The sequence below is a fragment of the Silene latifolia genome, chromosome 3 (genome assembly GCF_048544455.1).
Source record: "Silene latifolia isolate original U9 population chromosome 3, ASM4854445v1, whole genome shotgun sequence".
NCBI classification, from domain to species: Eukaryota; Viridiplantae; Streptophyta; class Magnoliopsida; order Caryophyllales; family Caryophyllaceae; genus Silene; species Silene latifolia.
The window spans coordinates 42,370,586-42,377,805 of record NC_133528.1 but is presented as its reverse complement, the minus strand read 5'-3'; the positions used below and the strand labels follow the sequence as shown (position 1 = coordinate 42,377,805).

Below are 7,220 nucleotides of genomic sequence, written 5' to 3'. Positions count from 1 at the left end.
ACGAGAGCCTAAACATGCGTATATATGAGTCTAGAATAAAATGACTGGTAAGTGGTAACTTATATTCGAACAAAACTAGATTAAACTGATATTGTTGACTGTTGAGTAGTTAGTTTCGGAATACAGAGTATTATTGTGCATTTCTAGTGAACTATAGATTCATTGTTCATTTGTTTCGGAATATGATAAACTGATGCTTTTATGTTCTTTCTGTATTTGCACTACTGTTTTTTCTTGTGTCTGTATAGCTTTCGTTGCAGTAATTACTTGTAAAAATTGAAATAAATTGCCTACATGGTTATCCATATAAATTGCATAATGATCGAGATTCATAAACGACCAATAATTCTATAATCAAGATCGTAAATGATACATAATTCTATAATCAAAGATTTAGGACAATTCTTCCTAATGCTATTATTTTATTGAAAACCATCAAAAAGAAAAACAATAATTTTAGATGACATATTGGAAATATACCATATTCCTCAACACATGTTTGATCGATAATAATAACGCTTACAAGTTACAATGGTCTTAGGAATTGAAGTTGAGGCCGTCGTATTTGGGCGGTCCATTAGTATTAAAGATCCCATAATGCTGCTTAGTGGCATCCCCTTGCTTCTGATTCTCATCAAACATGGAAAATAAGTACACTTGGGTGGGACCGGGTTTTAATGGAGTTCCGAATTTGGCATGATGGGTTCTTCCCCTATAGTAGGTTCCTGCTTGGCCCAGTGACGCGCTATCACCTCCGGTAGAACGCCATCCTGTCTCGGAGGTGACAAACGGGGTGTTGGGTGCACCCCGCTTAGCTAAAGCTGAGTGAACTGAATCCACGAGCGCATCATAAACATTTTGGTATTGTAGCCCGTTGTTAGGGTCCGTGACCACGGGTCCAGGAGACGTAAATGATGCATAGTCTTGAGAAATTGTTGCCATATTTTGTACATATGTAATGTACGGGTAAACATTAAGCATTAAAGGTGAACCGTTCTGTTTTAGGAAATTTACTATCGGGTCCATGAATGGTAAATCGCCAAATTCACCAGCCGAGGGCGGGTACGAGTTTATAATTTCACTCATACCAATTGCCGTGGTGACCTTAATTTGGTCCGCTAAGCCGTTAAAGGAGTTAAGGGCATTTAAAGCATTTGACAAGGCCGGTCCCACAAATTGTTTTACCTCTTGAGGAACTTCGTTCCCTACCGCTAGGTAGGAAATAGAGGACGCATATGGCGCAACGTTTTGTCGCACCCATTGGACTGCCAGAGATGGGTTTTGAGCAAAATTTTGAACCTGGTCATTTGGGACGTCTAGGAATAGTTGTATGCCGGAACCATGTACTGCTTGGAGAGTTGCTGGATCTGGATAATAGATTCTCATGTATCGTATATCGTATGCCGTTGGATTGGTAAATATTCACCACTTGTTGCGGCGAAGGTAAATTGTTTCCAGATTGCCTATATATTACTCCGATTTGTGCTTGTGTATTAAATTGTCCAAATTAGTACGACTATACGAGTACAGAGTTATGACTTAGTATGAGTTATGAGTGTAGTTGTTTTACATTTGATTAAAATATCCCTTACAATTAATAAAATTGGTAAATAATAATTGAGACGAAGGGAGTAATATTTACCTGTTGGGCTTAAGGTGAACAACAACAATACAATTAGCAATAACGTCACATTACGTTTCGGAACCTTACTATATCCCATAGCCATGGCTAAGTAAAGTATTGATGTTTATTTATATATTTGTGATCTTATTTCATTAAATTTTGATTTTATTGATAATTCTCAAAGTATAACCGAACAACTTTTTATATAGAGCCAAGGATGTTAGAAGGGCAAGAAAGTTCAACTATATCACATTAAGTCCTTAACTAATACTCACTCCGTTTCGGCGGTTTGTTTACCCCTTTCCATTTAGGGGTGTCTTATTTATTTTGTTAGGAATTGTGCCTTGAATTTGTGTCGAAGACGGATAAGCAAGATGCAGCCAGTCGTAACACGGGCGAGTCACTCCTATACATTCACGGGTCGCACGAATTATGTTTTTGGGAAAATTAGTGGGTGTGGACCCCACTTCGTGTTTCCTAGTGTTCTTGTTGTATGTTTAGTTTTGCGCACTTAAGTTTCCGTGGTATTGTGATTAGGAAGTTAATTAATTTTCTATTAGTTTATTCTTATTAGTCTAGATATTTTAATTATCTTGGGTGGAATAAATATATATAAAGACCTAGGTATTATTCTAGGTTAATTAAGAGAGAGATTTGAGAGCATAAAGAGGGTCGATTTGTGAGGTTCCTTCTGAAGAAGAAAACTCAGTTTGTTCCGGGCTCTATTATTGGTGTCCGTCTGTCTTTAAAGATCGGAGGAGTTTGTTCAGATCTTGGTAGGCCTCAAGATTATTTGTCCTTCGTCTTATTGGGGTAGTCTCTTTTGTTCCTTTGAGACTACTATATTTGTTGCTAGAATAGGGTATACTTTTGACTCATATTGACCGCGTGTGTACCGGTCTACTGTTGTACTATTTTTTCCACTATAGTGAAATTTGATCTCCTCGCAGGGTGGACATAACTAGTTATTTTACTGGTGACCACGTAAATCTTTGTGTCAACTTTATTTACATTCGTTATTTATTGTTCATATCACCGCGTATCAAATAACTGTTTGGGTAACGGGACGTCTCCGTTACAACAATTGGTATCAGAGCTAGGGTTCTGATTTGGGATCTGCTTCCGCGTTAGTTGTGTTTTAGGCGTTATTTGGGTTTCTTGATTTAGGTGAAAAGATGTCGTCTACGAATGTTTTGAATGTTGAAAAGTTCACTGGGAGAAATAGTTTTGGGCTGTGGTAGTTAAAGATGAGAGCTTTACTTAGACAGCAAGGCGTCTGGTCTGTTATCTCAAAGGCAAATTCAGCAGGTAGTTCGTCTGATGCAGGAAAGACAGCAAAGACAGATGCAAATGTAGTCTTGGAGGAGAAGGCTCATTCTTTAATTCTGTTATGTTTAGCTGATCATGTTATGGTTGAGGTTGCGGATGAGGAAACTTCTATAGGTTTATGGTTGAAGTTGGAATCTTTGTATATGACAAAGACTCTAACCAACAAGTTGCTTCTTAAGCGGCGTTTGTTTGGTCTTCGTATGCAAGAAGGTACGTCTCTGAAGGACCATCTAGACCGTCTTAACTCTATTTTACTTGATCTACGTAATTTAGATGTTAAGGTAGATGATGAGGATGCCGCCTTAATCTTGTTAGTTTCTTTGCCAGATTCGTTTGAGACTTTTGTGGAGTCGTTTGTTGTTGGTAAAGATTCTTTGACCCTAGAGGAAGTGAGGTCAGCGCTTCACACTAGGGATTTGCGCCGATTAACGTCAGGTGGTGTTGTAGACAGTAGTCCTGTAGGGCTTGTTGTTAATTAGGAGGGTTCTAGTAAGGGTAAAGCCAAGTCTAAGGGTCCTCGTAAGAATGTCTGCAATTACTGCAAAGAACCAAGTCATTGGAAAAATCAGTGTCCTAAGTTGAAGGAAGCTGGTGTTTCTGCTGTTGCACAAAAGGTTGCTAAATACGATTCTGAGGAAGATTATGCTCTCGTTGTTGATGTTGTTCCACGTTCTTCAAATAGTTGGATTTTGGATACGGGATGCGTTTATCATATGTGTCCATTTAGGGAATGGTTTATTTCTTATGAAGCTTCACATGGGGTCAATGTTGTCATGGGTGACGGGTCTATCTGTGAGGTGCTTGGAGTTGGGACTATTCGGGTTAGGACATGTGATGGTGTTGTTGTCTTCCTAGAAGGTGTTAGGCATATTCCACGTTTGAAGAGAAATCTTGTATCACTTGGGATGTTAGTCGATCAGGGCTACAGTTTTCAAGGTGATGGTGGATCTTTGTGTGTTGGTAAGGGTTCTTCTGTTGCTTGGAGAGGTGTTAAGGAAGGAACTATTTATGTCCTTCAAGGCACTGTGCTGACTGTTGGAGCATCAGGTAATCGTTCTTCTGTCTCTCTCGAGTCTAAGTTGAGGCATATGCAACTTGGATATGTGAACTATACTTTGAAGCATATCCAGTTTGGGTCACTTGGTGATCTTCTGGATGATTCGGGTTTGGATAGCTTTAGTGAGAATGGTAGTGTTGACAGTAAGATGGAGTCTATTCCAGTACAGGTCAAGCTACAGGGTTCTCAAGACAAGCTATCTACTTTTGTCTCTTCGCCTCAATGAGGTGGTCTGCGCCCAAGAAGGTGGGGCGGTTTGGGGCTCCAGGTGTAGCCATTTGTGGCTCTTGAAATAGAGCCGTTTGGGACCTCTTAAGGGGTCATTTGAAACTTCGACGGGAGTTTATTCTTTGGAGCTTTTGGGTTGGACTATCTTGTCTAACAATTTGTAGCTTTGATGGAGGTAATTTGTGCTCACTTAGAATGTTGTTTTTTGTTTGGTTTCGATTTGAGTTTTGTTGTCTTGGTGTAGGCATTTTTTGTTGGAGCTTGTGTCTTCCACAAATTAGTGTGATAACATTTGTAAATCTCTTACAGGTTCACAAGGGTATACTTCGTATTTTAATCAGTTGATTAACGATTACCTAATAACGGTTGGCTTGTTAGAAAGTTTGACGTTATTATCATACAGATGGCGGTGATCAACTGGTCCATAAAGGTCACACCTATAGGATATGTTTGAGAGATGTGGTTATAGAAATATAATCACATTGATGCCTTATATGACTAAACAGTTATTCAATGTGTTGATGAGACAATTATTTAATGAAGATTAAATAATATTAGTTGAGACGAATTAACTGTAAATTCGTAAATTGAATATAATAAGTTATATTTAATTAAATGTATGTAATGTTAGCTTGGACGAATTAATATGTTAATTCGTAATTAAATGTAATCGGTTATATTTAATATCAACAAGATGAATGTGTCATAGTGGTAATAGTGAGGGTACTCAAACCAAGAGGTCATGAGTTCGATCCTCACTAGATGACAATTTACACATTTTATACATTTTTGGAATAACCGAAAATAAGAGAAATAACTCTCCTAATTTCGGATTATGGGCCGAGTAATTAGTAAAAAAATTCTACCCTAATCTCTCTCTCATACACGGTTAAAGGGAGAGATAGGAGTAAATTTTTTAACCTAATTTTTCTATCTCACTCTTGCCTCTCATCTCTACGAAAAACACAAAAAAACCTAAAAATTAATCAGTTAATTTTTGGATCGATTCTAGCATAATCAAAAGGGCATTTCTCATATCGTCTTGGGTGCAACTGATAGGCGAATATCAACTTTGATATTGTTCTTAAGCCGTTTTTGCTAGGACCGAAGGTTATTTCTTAATCCTTTATGTTTTTGTTTATGCAATTTAATTTTATGATAGTATTCATCACTTTATGATTCGTTATAATCCTTAAATTAAAGGGATGCATACAGATAAATCCCACAAGTGGTATCAGAGCTAAGGCCACGAATTTTAATTTTGATGATTTTCATAAAATTGTTTGTAAACAATAATTAGGGTTTGCGAGAAAAAAAAAATATAATCGGCTGGATTTTTTTGAGCCGTGGATTTTTTTTTTTTTTCGTTTCAAGTTCGTTCACGGATGAATGAATATTATTAAAAAAAAAAATCTGTTTTTTTTCTTTCGGTTTCTCCTGAAAAACCGATTGAAGTTTTTTTTTGCGGCTGTTTTTGTTTATGCCGATTTGAAAAGCATCCGAGAAAATAAATTTTTTTTTTCCTGTACTGTTCACGTGGTTACTGTTCACAGAGGACAGATTTTTTTTAAAAAAAAAAAAATTGTCTTGTTTCGGTTTTTACAGATAAAACCGTGTACAAAATAAGAAAAGGGCTGTTTTTTTTTTGTTTTTGTTGTTATTGCCGAGAAAAAAAAAACTTGTTTTGTTTTTCCTTGATTAGCCGATACATATAAAAAAGGGATTTTGTTTTTGTTTGTTTTGGCCAATATTAATTATACATTACCTTTACAATGTATGATTAATTGTTGTGAAACGGTTCACAATTTTAAGATACCAAATTATTTTAAAGCAGTTTAAAATATTGATGGATTAAATTCATATTACAACTTTAATATGAATTAAGATTAAATTTAATGTGATTAATTGAGGAATAGTCACTTAATTTGATTTAAATAGGTGGTTTGGATAAAATTAATCAACATAATTAAGGAATTGTGTCATGTATGTTTAATTTATTTTTAGTTGATGCATTTTATTTTTGTTGAATGAATCGTTGAATGAATTTATTTACGTATTTTTACAATCGGTTGTAATTTGTAATACTTAGTGTGGCCTTAGTTAATTATGTTTTCGTAATGAAGGAAACATAATTTTTATGTAATTATGAGATCTCGAATCTCCTTTATTTTTCTTTAGTTTTTGGGTTTTGAAATTAGAATGTAATAAATAGGTTTATTATGTAAATTTATTTATTGTAATTTTCAAAGAAGACTAAAGATGGAGATTGGAGCTCACTCCCGCTACATGGATCAAGATGGAACATCGAGACAAGCTTCTCGGGTCCAAAGATGGATTCCAAATTTGTATTTAATGTTCATTTTGATAGGATAGGCCACACTAGGACTTTATTATTGCTTTTACGTTTTTCATTCCTATTGCTTTTCATTCACATGATAGTCTATGCATCATTTTCCGCCTAAAACCAAACCACCTAGTACTAAAATGCATGAAAATTGACTCATATAGATTGTATGTTAGTTTTCATGGACATACAGATGTCACATTTTTTTTAAGCCATCACCTTAGTTTATTCATTCTCGCATGCTAGATATTAGTTCACTTAAAATGAATTAAAATAAAGTTGATGGGATCTTCCTCTAAAACGGAAATTGAGATTAGTCTTTATAAGGGCAAACAACTATGAATCCCTTCTTCGTCGGTAGGCATAATATGACCCCTTCTACGTTGGGTAAGTAGTTTGTGTTGACTTAGTTTATCTCAACATTATAGTCCGAAGAGTTTCTCGTGATTATGATGGACTAAAGATAGAATTTGCAGAAATTTATCGACCAAGAATTCTAACAGTTAGAATTATCCAAAAGGTTGGCTTATCAATTTACAGATAATTGAGTCTTGGGATCATTTATATAATTCTTGAGGAAGGTCAATTGTATAAATGTTTTGAGTCTTCGCGTTATGACATTAGATCATTAGACTTAA

The 7,220-nt window shown here is 35.7% G+C and overlaps 1 pseudogene; it reads right to left on the bottom strand.

The window, feature by feature from the left end:
- Positions 1–537: 537 nt before the first annotated feature.
- Positions 538–1,727, bottom strand: LOC141648996 (glucan endo-1,3-beta-glucosidase-like; annotated as a pseudogene).
- Between the last annotated feature and the right edge of the window lie 5,493 nt (positions 1,728–7,220).